General features: G+C 41.9%; 1 non-coding gene across 1 annotated transcript; it reads left to right on the top strand.

Moving 5' to 3' along the window:
* The first annotated feature begins 16,274 nt into the window (after nucleotides 1–16,274).
* On the top strand, nucleotides 16,275–16,381 carry LOC127090272 (small nucleolar RNA R71). Its single transcript, XR_007791797.1, has one exon. It is a non-coding gene; the product is annotated as a small nucleolar RNA R71 (small nucleolar RNA).
* The last annotated feature ends 321 nt before the right edge of the window (nucleotides 16,382–16,702 follow it).

Raw genomic sequence — 16,702 nt, 5'->3', positions numbered from 1 at the left:
CAATCTTCCAAGCTAAAGAAGAGGGTGATGAAGACTGTGAACTCCCTGAAGAACTTACTAGGTTATTAAAAAAGGAGGAAAGGGTCATTCAACCGCATCAAGAGTCTGTTGAAGTGATTAATCTCGGCACCGAGGACGCCAAGAGAGAAATCAAGATAGGGGCTGCTTTGGAAGATAATATGAAAAAAGGGCTGATTGAATTGCTGCAAGAATATCTTGACATCTTCGCTTGGTATTATCAGGACATGCCAGGGCTTGACACAGATATTGTGGTACACCGTTTGCCTCTCAAAGAAAGTTTGTCCTCGGGTCAAGCAGAATCTCAGAAGAACAAGACCAGAGATGGCTGTCAAGATAAAGGAAGAAGTGCAAAAACAGTTGGATGCAGAGTTTCTAGCAGTCACAAATTATCCGCCATGGGTTGCAAATATCGTTCCAGTACCTAAGAAGGATGGAAAGGTACGGATATGTGTTGACTACCGGGATCTGAACAGAGCTAGTCCTAAAGATGATTTCCCATTACCTCACATCGATGTTTTGTTGGATAACACAGCTCAGTTCTCGGTATTCTCCTTCATGGATGGCTTTTCTGGCTATAATAAAATTAAGATGGCACCAGAAGACATGGAGAAGACAACATTCATAACCCCATGGGGCGCCTTCTGCTACAAGGTGATGCCGTTTGGTCTGAAAAATGCCAGAGCAACATATCAACGAGCGATGGTGACTCTTTTCCATGATATGATTCATCATGAAATCGAGGTTTATGTTGATGATATGATTGCCAAATCTCAAACAGAAGAAGAACATTTGGTGAATTTGCAGAAATTGTTTGAGCGTTTGAGAAAATTCAAGCTGAGGCTTAATCCGAACAAGTGTACTTTTGGGGTGAGATCTGGAAAATTACTGGGTTTTATTGTTAGTGAAAAAGGGATTGAGGTGGATCCGGCCAAAGTGAAAGCGATACAGGAAATGCTTGAGCCAAGAACAGAGAAACAAGTCCGTGGTTTCTTAGGGAGGTTGAACTACATTGCAAGGTTCATCTCTCACCTAACAGCCACGTGCGAGCCAATATTCAAATTGCTGAGAAAAGATCAGGCTATCAGGTGGAATGATGATTGCCAAAGGGCTTTCGAGAAGATAAAAGAGTATTTGCAGAATCCTCCTACCCTTATGCCTCCGGTCCCAGGGAGACCGCTGATTATGTATTTGACAGTACTAGACAATTCCATGGGTTGTGTTCTCGGTCAACACGACGAGACAGGTAGGAAAGAGCATGGCATCTACTACCTGAGTAAGAAATTCACAGATTGCGAGTCGAGATACTCGATGCTTGAAAAGACGTGTTGTGCACTTGCATGGGCTGCTAAGCGATTGAGACAATACATGTTGTCTCACACAACCTTATTGATCTCCAAGATGGATCCAGTCAAATACATATTCGAGAAGCCAGCTCTCACCGGAAGGGTTGCTCATTGGCAAATGGTACTGACAGAGTACGATATCCAGTATACATCCCAGAAAGCCATCAAAGGGATTATTCTGTCAGACTATCTTGCTCAGCAGCCGATTGATGATTATGAGCCGATGAAGTTTGATTTTCCAAATGAAGATATCATGTTCCTCAAGATGAAAGACTGTGAAGAGCCAGTTGTTAAGGAGGGACCTGATCCAGACAAAAAGTGGACTTTGTTGTTTGATGGGGCTGTCAATGCCAGAGGAAGTGGAATTGGCGCTGTCATTACTACTCCGAAAGGTGCCCACATGCCTTTCACCGCTCGTCTGACTTTTGAGTGCACAAATAATGAAGCTGAGTATGAAGCCTGTATCTTGGGTATTGAGCAAGCCATTGATTTGAGAATCAAGACTCTGGACATCTTCGGAGATTTAGCTCTAGTGATCAATCAAGTGAACGGTGATTGGAACACCCTCCAGCCCAATCTGGTCCCTTAGAAAGATTACACGAGAAGACTATTGACTTTCTTCACAACAGTAAAGCTGTATCACATACCTCGTGATGAGAACCAGATGGCAGATGCTCTTGCCACTCTATCCTCCATGATCAACGTGATTCGGTGGAACCACGCTCCCAGGATTGATGTGATGCGCCTTGACAGGGCCGCATATGTGTTTGCTGCTGAACTGGTAGTTGACGACAAGCCCTGGTATCACGACATCAAGCGCTTTCTTAAGAATCAAGAGTACCCTGCAGGGGCATCCAACAATGATAGAAAGACTTTGAGAAGATTGGCAGACAGTTTCTTCTTGAACAAAGACGATGTGCTGTATAAGAGGAACTTCGACATGGTTTTGCTCAGATGCGTGGATAGACCCAAAGCAGACATGTTAATGCAGGAAGTTCATGAAGGCTCTTTCGGTACTCATGCCAGCGGACATGCAATGGCTAAGAAATTGTTGAGAGCGGGATATTACTGGATGACCATGGAATCTAATTGTTTCAAATATGCTCGGAAGTGTCATAAATGCCAGATTTATGCTGATAAGGTACATCTGCCGCCAAATCCTTTGAATGTGATGTCTTCTCCGTGGCCTTTTGCTATGTGGGGCATCAATATGATTGGAAAGATTGAGCCGACCACCTCCAATGGGCATCGCTTCATCCTTGTTGCCATCGACTATTTCACCAAGTGGGTCGAAGCAGCATCGTTCGCGAATGTCACCAGAAATGTGGTTGCCCGTTTCATCAAGAAAGAAATCATTTGTCGCTATGGGATTCCCGAAAGAATCATTACTGATAATGGTTCCAATCTCAACAACAAAATGATAAAGGAGTTGTGCCAGAACTTCAACATTCAGCATCACAATTCTTCCCCTTACCGCCCTAAGATGAACGGTGTTGTTGAGGCGGCAAATAAGAACATAAAGAAGATTGTGCAGAAGATGGTCGTTACGTACAGAGATTGGCATGAGATGCTACCCTTCGCCTTGCATGGGTATCGTACTTCAGTACGTACATAGACCGGGGCAACCCCTTACTCCCTTGTGTATGGTATGGAAGCAGTCCTACCTGTTGAAGTGGAGGTTCCTTCTCTAAAAGTCCTGTTGGATGTCAAGTTAGACGAAGCTGAATGGATTCAGACAAGGTTCAATGAGTTGAGTCTTATCAAAGAGAAGCGAATGACAACCATTTGTCATGGGCAGTTGTATCAGAGTCGGATGAAGAGAGCCTTTGATCAGAAAGTGCGTCCTCGATGCTTCTAGGTCGGAGATTTGGTGTTGAAAAGGATCCTTCCTCCTTAGACAGATCACAGGGGCAAGTGGACTCCTAACTATGATGGACAGTATATTGTCACCAAGGTTTTTGGTGGTGGGGCCTTAATGCTTGCAAATATGGATGGTGAAAACTTCACTTCCCCTGTGAACTCAGATGCAGTTAAAAAATACTTCGCATAAATTAGACCCGCCGGACAGTAAAAAGAATAGTCCAGGCAAAAATGGGCATCCCGACGAACCAAGAAAATGAAAAGGTTCGGGAAAAAATTAGGGATTAAAAATGAAAAGATCGTACACCGGGTAAGTTGAAAACCTGAAAAGGCAACTTAGGCAAAAATGGGTATCCCGGTGGATCGAAAACCCGAAAAGGGCAATCCAGAGAAAAATTAGGGATTAAGCGAATGACTGCGTTCTGAGTAGTTCTGAATCTCATCCCATGTCGATAACTAGAAACTTTTGAAGGATATGAAACAGTCCAATCACTCTTTTCAGAAAGCTGATCATTTGGAGGATCTTGAAGACGAGCAAGTCATAGCAGAATTGGAACCCAATAGAAATCCATTTCACATTGCCATTAGATTAATTTCTGTTTTTATCTTTTGTGCGATTACCTCTTTCCAGGGATTGCTTCCTAATGTAAATGCCTATTCAGAGGCCATTCAATCAATAAAATCATGTTATTCAGTATATCTCTGTTTTCATTTTCATTTTTTCTGTTTTGTTTGCAAAAATGACGTCCGAATTTTTGATAAACATTGCATCATGAAACATAAGAGCTTTACAAGTACATGCTTAATAAACATTTAAAATTGATGTAAATGTTAAGTTCTTTAGATCGTCTATTCAGAACAGGTACCCTCGGGGCATTTCCTTAAGGTTCCCAGCCGATGATCAAGAATGTTTTCCCCCAACAGTCGAAGTTGGTATCTTATCCCTGCAGAGCTGATTAGAGCATTGGATTCTTCGATCCCCAATAGGCTCTCACTGCTGTACCTCCCCTAAGTGGTTGTTTCAGAATATACACTCCCCAGTAAAGTTGACAGTGCCAGACTATATATCCCCAGCGGAGTTGACAGTGCCAAACTGTATCTTCCCAGTAGAAGCGGCTGCTCCTCAGAGTTCGATGCCAGATCGATGATCTCGACGCCAGATCCATGGTCTCTTTCCTTGAAGCAGAATCTCGGTACCGTATCGGTGTTTTCTTCCCCTGCTAAGTCGTCTCTCTCGCAGATTATGGTTGCCATAACCACTATCGCTTTCCCCAACAGCAGGTTTTCAGTGCCGTTCTCTCCCCAGTCAGAGTCTTGGTATTTCGTCATTGCTAGAACACCGTGTGGCGGGTCATTTCCCCATAGAGTTCTTTGCGCTGTGCATCTCCAACAGCCTTGCCAGGGTCCAAAAGATGGTGATCTTTTCCAAAGCAGATTTCCTTGCCTCGGCTTGGCATTCTACCCAGCATTTCGCATCCCTGCATGTAGAATCATATTGCATTGCATCCTCCCAAATCGCGTAGCATTTCCACTTTCATGGAGCATTACGCCATTGAAAAATTCAAACATACACATGTAAGCATAAAAGATTCTCGGTATCCCAAGTGATAAGCCAAAAGTTGTTTCTAGTACTCAGACTGAAGATTGTTCATGACTTACCTTTATTATCCCCAACAAGTGTCATTGGCCCATGCGCCGCCTCTATTATCTTTCCCTATTTCTGCCGATGCTGACAGGCATGAAGTTTTTCCAGTATTCAGATCGAAGTGGCATTCAGGCCAATTTTCCGATGTTCAGATCGAAGAAGTTTCCGACATTCAGGTCGATGCAACTTGTGGCATTCAGGCCAGTTTCCGGTATTCAGACCGAAGTGGCGTTCAGGCCAGTTTTCCGATGTTCAGATCGAAGAAGTTTCCGACGTTCAGGTCGATGCAACTTGCGGCACTCAGGCCAGTTTTCCGATGTTCAGATCAAAGTAGTTTCCGACGTTCAGGTCGATGCAACTTGTGGCATTCAGGCCAATTTTCCGATATTCAGACCGAAGTGGCATTCAGGCCAATTTTCCGATATTCAGATCGAAGTGGCATTCAGGCCAGTTTTCCGATGCTCAGATCGAAGAAGTTTCCGACATTCAGGTCGACGCAACTTATGGCATTCAGGCCATCCTCTCGGTGTTCAGACCGATATTAATAATCTCATATCTTCCGATGTTCAGATCGAAGTCATTTCCAGTATTCAGACTGATGAGCGGCATTTAGGCCATGGTTATTTCTGTCTTACCATTTATTTTGGTATCCAGGTTAACATTCTTTTTCGGTATTCAGACTGACTCTCACCGTACCGGACGGATTCTTCTTTTAGGACCACCTCTTTGCCGATTCTGACAGGCATTGTTACTTCACTTCACTTCAGTGCAAATTTTCGGGCTTTTATTGTATTCAATCCCTTGATACCTCGAACGTGCGAAAGCCGCTGCTATCTTCTTTTCGGGTCTCCAATTGATTGAATAGGGGAAGCTGTAATACCTCAAAATTTACCCCCCTCACTCATGCATTCATTTTTAGGTCATTTAACATTTCATATTGCATTTCATCATGTCAATCGGAATTAGATCCAAGAAGCTTGAATATCATCCAAGACACTTTGTGGGTCCTATCTGGGCGATCAGTCAACACAAGGGAATGGCTTGAGATACTTCCAACATGTTCAAATGGGGTCTATTCATCAGTCAAAACGTTAATCTTGAAGGAGCAAAAGTTTGTTCATGAGCTGTCATGCTCGCTAGGCGAGCATAATGGGTCGCCTAGCGAGTCCCAAGAAAAGCCACCAGAATCACCTACGCTCAGAGGAATTTCTTGAACTGTCATGCTCGCTAGGCGAAGCCCACGCGTTTTGAAAAAAAAAACGAAATAAAAAAAAATAAAAAAACAAAAAAAAAACGAAAAACAAAATAAAAATAAAATAACAAAATAAATAAATAAAATATAACAGAAAATCTTGGACTTGGACCTCTCTCATTTGAGCCCACAAAGCCACGAAAATCAGGTTATAAATTCTAAAAATAATTCAGTGAAAAAAACCTAGAGAGATTCTAACTAATTCAGAGCAACCTCCAGAGACTGAAGGGAACTCATCTGCAAAGAACCAATTCCCTCTCATATAAACCCTAAGACTGTTCTGCAAAGCCAACGGTGCAATTCAATTTCAATCGATCTTCCCCAATCAGGTATGCCCTATTTCCACTACTTTATACTTTCAACCTGAAATTTCTGAATGTATGAGGTATTATGAGTGAATTTGGAAGAGTGGGTATCGTTAGGTTTTGCATGTGGGCACATGTTTTAGTATGTATGTCATGCCTTGATGTGTGGATCCTTGCCCCCTGACTTTGAATTTTGATACCCTTTTGATGCATGTGTTTGACAAGAGGTTTAGGCCTCCTACACTTGGTTGCTTTTTGTGAGCTCTTTTTGTGAATTTTAATGGCATGATTCATGTGGTTACATTTTGATTTGTGGCAACTCTTGATTGCACCCCCATCTTGTCACTCTACCCTGTTTATTGAGTTTTTTGTAAGGGCTCACATGACTCCTGAAAGGATAGCTTGCTTGGCATTCCACTTTATTTGTGGGATACCATTTGGAGATTTATTCCGATTACCTGTATTGACTTGCTTTTTTTGATGGTGCCAGCTCGAGAGATCACTGGGTTTCTTATTTCTTTAGCTGTTATTACTTCGGATCTTTATCCGTGTGGTAGACCTCTTGATCCCTTTATCTTTCCCGCATTTTACCGCTTTCTTAGCTGGAAGACCTCGATAGGAGGCAATGTTTTCTTTTGTTTGTTTACTTTGTGCCCAAAGACCTCCAAAAGGAGGCATCAGTGCTAAAGACCTCCCTGAAGAGGCAATTGACGGATAAAAGGGATTAGTAATCAATCCCCTGTTATTCAGTGTGTCGTTCTTTATTCTCGCACTACGTGTCGAAGCTTCAGAACAAAAGCCCAAGATCTTTTGTCCGGTCAGCCAGTGGAGAGGGTTCCACCTTTCTGAATCCCCACTTTTTGTCATGAGCTCACCCTGTCCAGGGTTAAAAGCTATGAGGTCTTATCCTCATTACCCTTTTGATCTGCTCACCCTGACGTTCGATGTCAGTGGTTAAGAGCCCATTTGATTACCTATTCCATGGCTTGTTTGTCGAGGTTGATATGACCCATCTTGACTAAAGCCCTACCCATGTATGTTTAAGCCCCCTTGTTGGCATTTTACTTTATGCATGTTTGTTTTGTATGGTGTGATCGTCTCCCCATAGGATTGCTAGGCTTCGTATATTGCGAAGTAAGTCTCCAAAGGTCGAGCATCCGGTAGATTGCGTAGTAACGTCGTTCACCTAAAAAACACAACACTTAACCCATAGTTAGCCGAACTACGGTTTGCTCTGATTCTCATTCCAGATGAGATACGTAGGCATAAGACGCGATGTCTTAGCGAGCACACTCCTCTTTAGCCCATACGCAGCCGAGCTATGAAGACTCTGATTCTCATATCCAGATGAGATACGTATGCAGTGGATGCGATATCTGTGCGAGTCATTTTCTTTTGACCCCATCTTTTAGCAAATAGTACATTAGATAAACCCACACCCTTTAGAAAAGAACAACAAAAGTGGATCCCGTAGAGTACTACGGATGCGTAGGGGTGCTAATACCTTCCCTTCGCATAATCGACTCCCGAACCCAAGATTTGGTTGCGAGACCTTGTCTTTTCCTTTCCTTTTTTTTTCCAGGTTTACTTCGAGCGTTTCCTTTCCCTCCTTTGGGATGAATAACGCACGGTGGCGAATCTTCTGTCTTTTCTTTCTCGCCGGTTGTTTTTTCGCATCTCCTTTTTTAGGTTGCGACAGTCCCCTACGTAGAGGATGTGTAGGCCGGAGCTGACTGCTGAGATAAACTACTGAAGACTTATACTTAAATGATGATTAAGGCCATGGTATATGGGGTTTCGGGACTGATTCCTATACTTACGAAGTCTATGGTGCTAAAACAATACTGATGTTTCGCAGAGTTCTCCCAAGTCACCGCATCCTTACTCAAACCTGTCTTTAAAACCCAAAAACTTTCAGAATAACACTTTTATCTTTTGCAAAAAAATTTGGTGGGGCTAAAGGTATGGGGAGATTAGACTGTACTAAAGATACACTATATTTGGTGATTCGTCAGACTCATGCATTATCTAAGACACTTAAACTGAAAGCGAAATAAACGACTAAAAGGCAATAAAAATAAATAAACTATCTAAAAACAGCAAAGAAAAGCGATAAAGAAAAGCGATAAAGTCTCCTCCCACACTTAAATCGAAAATTGTCCCCAATGTTTCGAAATAAGATAAGGGAAGAGTTACTTGACAACCGACTGCTGACCACTGGTGCCCTCGCCATCCTGAGGTGGACGACGGGATCGGGTACGACGAGGGTCTCGCTGAACCATCCTGGCCTGCAAGGCATCCTGAGCGGTCCTCACCTCTCGAAGGTTACCCAAAATGGAACCTTGAGTGGCTTCGATGAGTTCAATGTGTTGCTGGTGGTATTGTTGTTGACGGGCTTGCGTATTTGTAATCGTAAGCAGGGACTGTAAAACAGTATCATAGGATCTATCTGTCCTCCGCTGTGATTCTTGCATGAAGCTCATGTTATCCGCCAGTTATTGTTGGATGGTAGAGAGTAGGTCATCACGCCTTTGCTCTCTAGCATTTACCTTATTTGGATTCTCCCGGCCAAAAATAGTACATGCCAACAGATATCAAAAAACTCTGATGGTCGGGTTATGGATAGTCGAGGCGAGAATGCCTTCAAAGGAATTTATGGAAGTGCTTGATAATCGCTCCAAGAAGGAAAATACCTCGATTGACCAATCCGAATCCAAAGGGGCCTCACAAATAGCACCGTCCCCATGAGGTATTCCTAACAAGCCTGCTAGTTCGTCGGTACTGAATTCATATTCAACAGCAAACATTCTAAATCTGACAGTACCAGCTGTGCTAGCAGTGTTAGGATTGATAATATAGATTAAAGAGCTTAAAAATTCGATTGTCAATCGCTCATAGGTAGGTTCTTTGTTTGAAAAGAAATTATGCAAACCTAAATTATCTAATAAATGAAATATGCTATGGTAAATACCTAAAGTATAGAGACAATTCTCATCAACATACCTTGTCGGGAGGATCTCCCGATTTTGCAACCGTTCGATAATCTTCTGTTGCCTATCTCTCGGTTTTCCTCCTCGAAGAATGAATCCATTAAACTCCATTGTGTAGCTCTTATAATGAGATTAAGAAGATGGTGGGTTATGAAAATGTTGGATTTTTATGAAATCCGACGGATGAAAATGAAAATGGAAATCGGGGAAATGATGTGTACGATGTGAGGATGAGAAATGTGTGAGCTTTTTGTGGGTTCAAGGACGTTTTTGCAAGGTGGAAAAATGGGTTTGGAAGGTTGTAAGGTGTGAAAATGGTGAAGAAAAGGAGTCTGCCCCGAGCTTATACATACGCTGTGGCGGGCGCCACAGGGTCTATGGCGGGCGCCACAAGGCAAAATCTGGCTGGGCCGGATTTTGGTCCATTGGCTTGGGCTTCTCGTTTGTCTTGTGATTTCCTAGTATCATTGACTTGCATAATTTTATAAAAGTAAAAATTAAAAAAATAAAATAAAATTTAAACATTAGATTAATAAACAAATAAACAACTAAAAAAATGTCAATAAAATAAACAAACATAAGGCATATATATAGAAATATCAATGTGTAGACATAGTTGATAAAATATTCCAAATGCGATGATATAAAATGAGTTATGTAAATGCGAGAAATATAAAAAAGAGATAAAATAAGATGAAATGGTGAGATCATATAGTAGGGATGTCGTCTTCCTGAGTGGATCCACGGAGCATGGCTACCTCCTGCCTGAGCTCTGCGATCTCCTGATATAAACAGTCGGCTTCGGTAGCGTGATTGAGATCAGATACTCCCGTCTATAAGGTGAGGTCAGCTACCTCCTGTCTAAGCTCTACAATCTCTCTACGACACTCTGCAATCTGGGTGCGGATGTTTGGGGTCTGCAATGATAGAATGTTAGAGAATACAGTGATCTTGGGAGAGGGTGGTATAGGCGTGTACTCAACAATAGGTGGTGATCTCGGCTCCTCGATAGTCTCTCCCTGGCCCTCCAGAGCATAACTCCAGTTTGCTGGATCATGCACACTAGTCATCATAGGATCAGGCAGTGTGAAATAATGAATAGCCTCGCTGTCGACTAGCAATCGGAACTGACATGGGTGGAAAGAGTCTCTCCTCATCAACCCTCTGGTCAAACAGAAGTCGATGTCCATGGTAGTGTACCCACAGTAGGTCCGGAGATGTAACAGCTTGCGAGATAGACCTAAAGCGACAACAATCTGTGTAACGATCCCTCCCACATGGATGACTCCTTCGGTCGATCTGGAAACACCGCTCAGGCCACATAACAGAAAGTTCCCACATGCTACTGAACGAGACTAGGATGCACAGAATAGTAGGAAGATCTCCTCTTCACTCAGTAATGTCTCAGCATCCGGCTTTCCTAGGAAGGAATGTGCCAATATCATCTGAAATTATCTAAAAGCAGGGTTATGTATAACCTGAGACAGATGCGTAGATGGATCCTGGCTTCCACCACCTGATATATCACTCCAAAACTTCTCCACCTCCTTACCCAGAAAATATCCCATAGGTGTTTCCGGGATGGCATCAGGAGTGGTCTGGAAACCCAATAGGTCACCGAACTCTTTCTGGCTGAAAGAGAACTCAAATCCAAAGAGCCTGAAAGCAGCATACCCATCTGGTCCAGAGTATGGGTCATAATCTAATGAACTGAGGAACTCCAATGTCAAGTTCCTGTAGGTGTTACTCAAGTCGCCAGCGAACTCGTCCCAGTGAAGCTGGTGGCTCAGAAATCGGATACTCGGCTCAATGCCCAGTGCCTCCATGCAGTGCTGATCAGGATAACGTGTGGGCGCCATAGGACGCTGATACAAAGCGATGTAGCACTCCCTCTAAACATCATCTCTATAGGCTATGTGCATATCATCGAAATCCTGCATCCTATAGAAGTTAGGAAAGTGATCCTGAAAATACAAACCATTCAAATATTTAGTCTCGGTGAAAATAAAATAAAATAAAATAAAATTAAATAAATGCGAAAAAAGTAAAATGAAAAACCATGGGTTGCCTCCCACTCAGCGCTTGTTTAACGTCATTAGCTTGACGATCAGAATTTATACACCTGTAGTAGTAGGAATCGATGGATCAATCAGGGTGTGGCTTGAGTAGTATGTTGGAATGTATCCTCCTTCGTAGAGCTTCAGTCTTTGTCCATTTACAATGAATGGGCTACAGGTTTCGTTCTTGATTTCTACGGCTCCAGATCTCAGAATCTTGGATACTTCGAAAGGGTCAGTCCATCTTGAGCGCAGCTTCCCAGGGAAGAGTCGTAACCTAGAGTTAAAAAGGAGAATAGGGTCGCCTATATTGAAGTTTTTCTTTACTATTCTTTTGTCATGCCAAGCTTTTGTTCTCTCTTTGTATATTTTTGCATTCTCGTAGGCAGATTGCCTAAGTTCTTCTAGTTTGTGAATGTCAAGGGTACGCTTTTTTCCAGCGGTCAGGTAGTCTAAATTCAAAGTTTTAATGGCCCAATAGGCCTTATGCTCTAACTCGAAAGGTAAGTGACAGGATTTTCCATAAACTAGTTGGTAGGGAGTTGTTCCTATAGGGGTTTTGAAAGCGGTTCTATAGGCCCATAATGCTTCTTGAAGCTTCTGAGACCAGTCTCTCCTAGATATTGAAACTGTTTTTTCTAGGATTTGTTTTATCTCCCTATTGGATATTTCTACTTGGCCACTAGTCTGTGGGTGGTATGGTGTTGCTACTCTATGCCTAACTCCATATTTTCTTAAAAGTTTGTCAAATATCCTCGATATGAAGTGTGATCCTCCATCGCTTATGACTAAACGTGGTGTTCCAAATCTAGGGAATATATAGTTTTTAAACAGTTTGATCACAACCCTAGTATCGTTTGTGGGTGCAGCTATGGCTTCAATCCACTTAGATACGTAGTCTACAACAACTAAGATATACCTGTTTCCTAAGGATGGTGGGAAAGGTCCCATGAAATATATACCCCATACGTCGAAGAGTTCTACTTCCTGGATGTTTCTTAGAGGAATTTCGTCACGCCTTGAAATGTTTCCAGTGCGTTGGCATCTGTCATATTTGACAATGCAAGCATAGACATCTCGCCACATGGTAGGCCAGAATAGGCCAGCTTGAAGAATTTTGGCGTATGTCTTAGAGGTGCTCGCATGTCCACCATAGGGTGCAAAATGACAATGCTTGATAATACTATTTACCTCTTCTTCTGGAACACAACGGCGAAAAATGCCATCTTTACCCCTATTGAAAAGGAGTGGTTCGTCCCAATAGAAGTTTCTCACATCATGGAAGAATTTCTTCTTACGGTGGTAGTCACGATTAGGGGGTACAATATCAGCAACTAGGTAATTAATGAAGTCTGCATACCAGGGTACGTTACTTACTGCTAAGGAATTTTGGGAGTGCTCATCAGGGCCTAGGTTATTATCTTCAATGGTTTCTAGTCTAGCTATCAGTCTATCATAGGCGAAATCATCATTTATGGGTACTAGTTCTGGTTTTAGATGTTCTAGCCTAGAAAGGTGATCGGCTACTACATTTTCAGTGCCTTTTTTATCTCTTATATCTAAATCAAACTCTTGTAGTAACAAAATCCATCGGAGTAACCTGGGCTTGGCATCTTTTTTACTGAATAGGTAACGAATGACAGCATGATCAGTGTAAACTATAATTTTTTTTCCTACTAGATAGGATCTAAATTTGTCTATAGCGAAAACTACAGCGAGTAATTCTTTTTCAGTTGTTGCATAGTTAAGTTGGGCAGCGTCTAGGGTTCTACTGGCATAATAAATGGCATGTAATTTTTTATCTTTCCTTTGTCCTAGAACGACTCCAACCGCATAATCACTAGCATCGCACATTATCTCAAAAGGTTCTGACCAATCAGGTGGTCTCATAATGGGTGCTGATACTAATGCTTGTTTCAAAAGATTAAATGCGTCATTACATTTTTCATCGAAGAGGAATTCAGCATCTTTCATTAAAAGTCCAGTTAAAGGTTTATTTCTTTTGGAGAAGTCCTTAATAAAACGCCGGTAGAATCCAGCGTGTCCAAGAAAGGTTCAGACTTCTCTGATAGTTTTGGGTGGTTTTAGGTTTTCTATAACTTCTATTTTAGCTCTATCTACCTCTATACCTTTTTCGGAAATTATATGTCCTAAAACAATTCCTTCGGTCACCATGAAATGACACTTTTCCCAATTTAGCACGAGGTTCACCTCCACGGATCTCTCCAGGATTTTCTCAAGGTTAGCGAGACAATTTTGGAAATCAAATTCGCAAACCGAGAAATCATCCATAAACACTTCCATGATGCCATCTAGGTAGTCTGCAAAGATTGACATCATGCAACATTGGGAAGTAGCTGGGGCATTACAGAGGCCGAATGGCATTTGTCTGTAGGCAAAAGTTCCATAAGGGCATGTAAAGGTAGTTTTTTCTTGATCTTCGGGGTGGATTAGGTATTTGGAAGAATCCAGAGTATCCATCTAGATAGCAGAAGTAAGAGTGTCTGGCTAGACGCTCCAACATCTGGTCTATAAATGGTAAAGGGAAATGATCCTTCCGGGTTGCTTTATTTAATTTTCTATAATCTATACACATTCGCCATCCTCCTTCTAACCGTTTTACTACATGTTCGCCTTTATCGTTTTGCACGACTGTGATGCCTCCCTTTTTGGATACTAAATGCACAGGGCTCACCCACTTACTATCCGAGATCTGGTAGATTATACCTGCCTCAAGTAACTTAAGAACTTCCTTTTTAACAACATCACTCATTATAGGGTTTATTCTTCTCTGATGTTCTCTGGAGGGTTTTGAATCTTCTTCGAGCGAAATCCGATGCATGCATACGGATGGGCTTATACCTTTCAGGTCAGAGATATTATATCCTAAGGCTGAGGGATATCTTCGTAAAACGTCTAAAAGTTGGTTCGTTTCCTGTTGGCTCAAGGTAGCACTAACTATAACTGGATGGTTCATCTCTTCATCGAGGAACTCATATCTCAGGTTTTTAGGCAGTTCCTTAAGTTCTAAGGTTGGTTTCTTAGGGCAAGGCATAGGATCTGGGGTAAGGGATAAACATTCGTAAAGGTTATCATCAATGTAGGGTTTCTTAAAGTCATCATCTTCCATTATGAGGGTTGATGGTAACTTAATTGTTTTTATGATTTCATCTTATTCTAATTCTCTAACACATTCATCAATGATATCCAAGGCATAACATGCATCTCCCTTCACAGGTGCCATAAGAAATTTCGAAAGTATAAATTCTATTTTCTCGTCACCTACCTCAAAGGTCAACTTTCCTCTTTTGACATCTATTATGGCTCCAGCAGTTGATAAGAATGGTCTACCTAGAAGGATTGGTATATCATTGTCCTCTTTGATGTCCATGACAACAAAATCAGTAGGGATAAATAACTGACCTATCCTAATCGGAACATCTTCTAAAATGCCTATCGGATACTTAACAGATCCATCGGCTAACTGAAGTGACATCTTAGGAGGCTGTAATTCTCCTAAGTTTAACCTCTCACAAACCGCTAAAGGCATTAAGCTCATACTAGCTCCTAAGTCTAGAAAAGCTTTTTCGATGACATGACTTCCCAAAAGACAAGGAATGGAGAAATTTCCAGGATCTTTATCCTTTTTCGCTAATTTATTCTCGGAAATAGAATTACATTCCAAAGGCTTCGGATCGTCAAGTCTACGTTTATTGGTAAGGATGTCTTAAAGAAACTTGGCATAAGAAGGTATCTGGGTGATGGCTTCTGTGGAAGGGATTTCTACATGAAGTTTTTCTATAACTTTAATAAATTTTTGATATTGGTTATTGATCTGGGTTTGTTTGAGTCTTTGCGGATATGGTATAGGTGGTTTATATGGCGGGGGTGGTACATAAGTTTTATCTTTAGGTTTTTCTCCTTTTTCTTGACCTTCCTGGTTTTCAGATTCCTCTGGTTCCTGTACTTCATCCGTGGGTTTGGTATGTTCCTCAGAAGTTTTGGGTTCACTCAATCTTGGGTTTGGTGGCTCATCATAAGCGTTCCCACTTCATAGGGTAATGGCATTGGCTTGCCCTCTCGGATTCTGTTGAGGTTGTCCAGGGAACTGTCCTCCAGGTGTAGTCTGGGGGGCTTGGTTTAAAGCTACCTGAGAGATTTGGGTTTCAAGCATCTTGGTATGAGTAACTATTTGGTCAACCTTGGTTCCTAACTGGGGAATCAATTCATTAACATTAATGTTTTGGTTCATGAACTCCTTGTTTTGTTGGGTTTGAGCAGTGATAAAATTTTCCATAATTTTCTCAAGGCTCGGCTTTGGCGGTACAGGTTGCATAGGTTGATTTGATCTTGGGGCTTGATAACTAGGTCTCGGAGGTGCATTATTTTGGATAGGGTTATTATTTTTATAGGTATTCGAGTATGGGTTCCCTTGGGTGTAGTTCACTTGCTCAGAGTGGGTTTCGTTTAATAGACTGCATTCTGCAGATTGGTGTCCTTTGGTTCCACATATCTCACAATCCGACGAAACTGCGGCTACAGTATTCGGGTTTATGCACATATGCTCGACCTTAAGGGCTAATGCGTCCATTTTAGCTTGCATCATGTCTATAGAGCTTATTTCATTCACTCCTCCTTGGGCTTCCTTCTTCTCAACTGTCGCTCGTTCGACTCCCCATGATTGATGGTTTTGAGCCATATCTTCGATGAGGGCACTAGCTTCAGGATAAGGTTTGTTCATCAGATCTTAGTGTTATAGTGAAGTCCATTATATAAGGTTTGAATGATTAACCAATTTTCTAAACCATGATGTGGGCATGCTCGTAACAACTCTTTATATCTCTCCCAAGCTTCGAACAACGATTCTCCTTGGTTCTGGGTAAATCTAGTTATATGGTTTCGAAGAACGACAGTTTTACTCGGGGGAAAGTATCTAGCAAGGAATACTCTTCTAAGGTTATCCCAAGTCGTAATGGAATTGGGTGGAAGGGAATCTAACTATGATAGGGCTTTATCTCTGAGGGAAAAAGGGAATAATCTTAAACATATTGCCTCAGGAGAAGCTGCATTGGTTTTAAAAGTGTCTGCTAATTGAAGAAATATTTTTAAATGTTGGTTCGGGTTCTCAGTAGCGAGACCTGCGAATTGTCTCTGTTGCACTAGTTGCAATAGGGATGGTTTGAGTTTGAAATTATTAGCTGGGATGGTTGGGTTTACTATACTAGAACT

Source organism: Lathyrus oleraceus, chromosome 5 (genome assembly GCF_024323335.1).
Source record: "Lathyrus oleraceus cultivar Zhongwan6 chromosome 5, CAAS_Psat_ZW6_1.0, whole genome shotgun sequence".
NCBI lineage: Eukaryota > Viridiplantae > Streptophyta > Magnoliopsida > Fabales > Fabaceae > Lathyrus > Lathyrus oleraceus.
The sequence above is the reverse complement of the archived record's forward strand: the minus strand, read 5'-3'. Positions and strand labels throughout refer to the sequence as shown.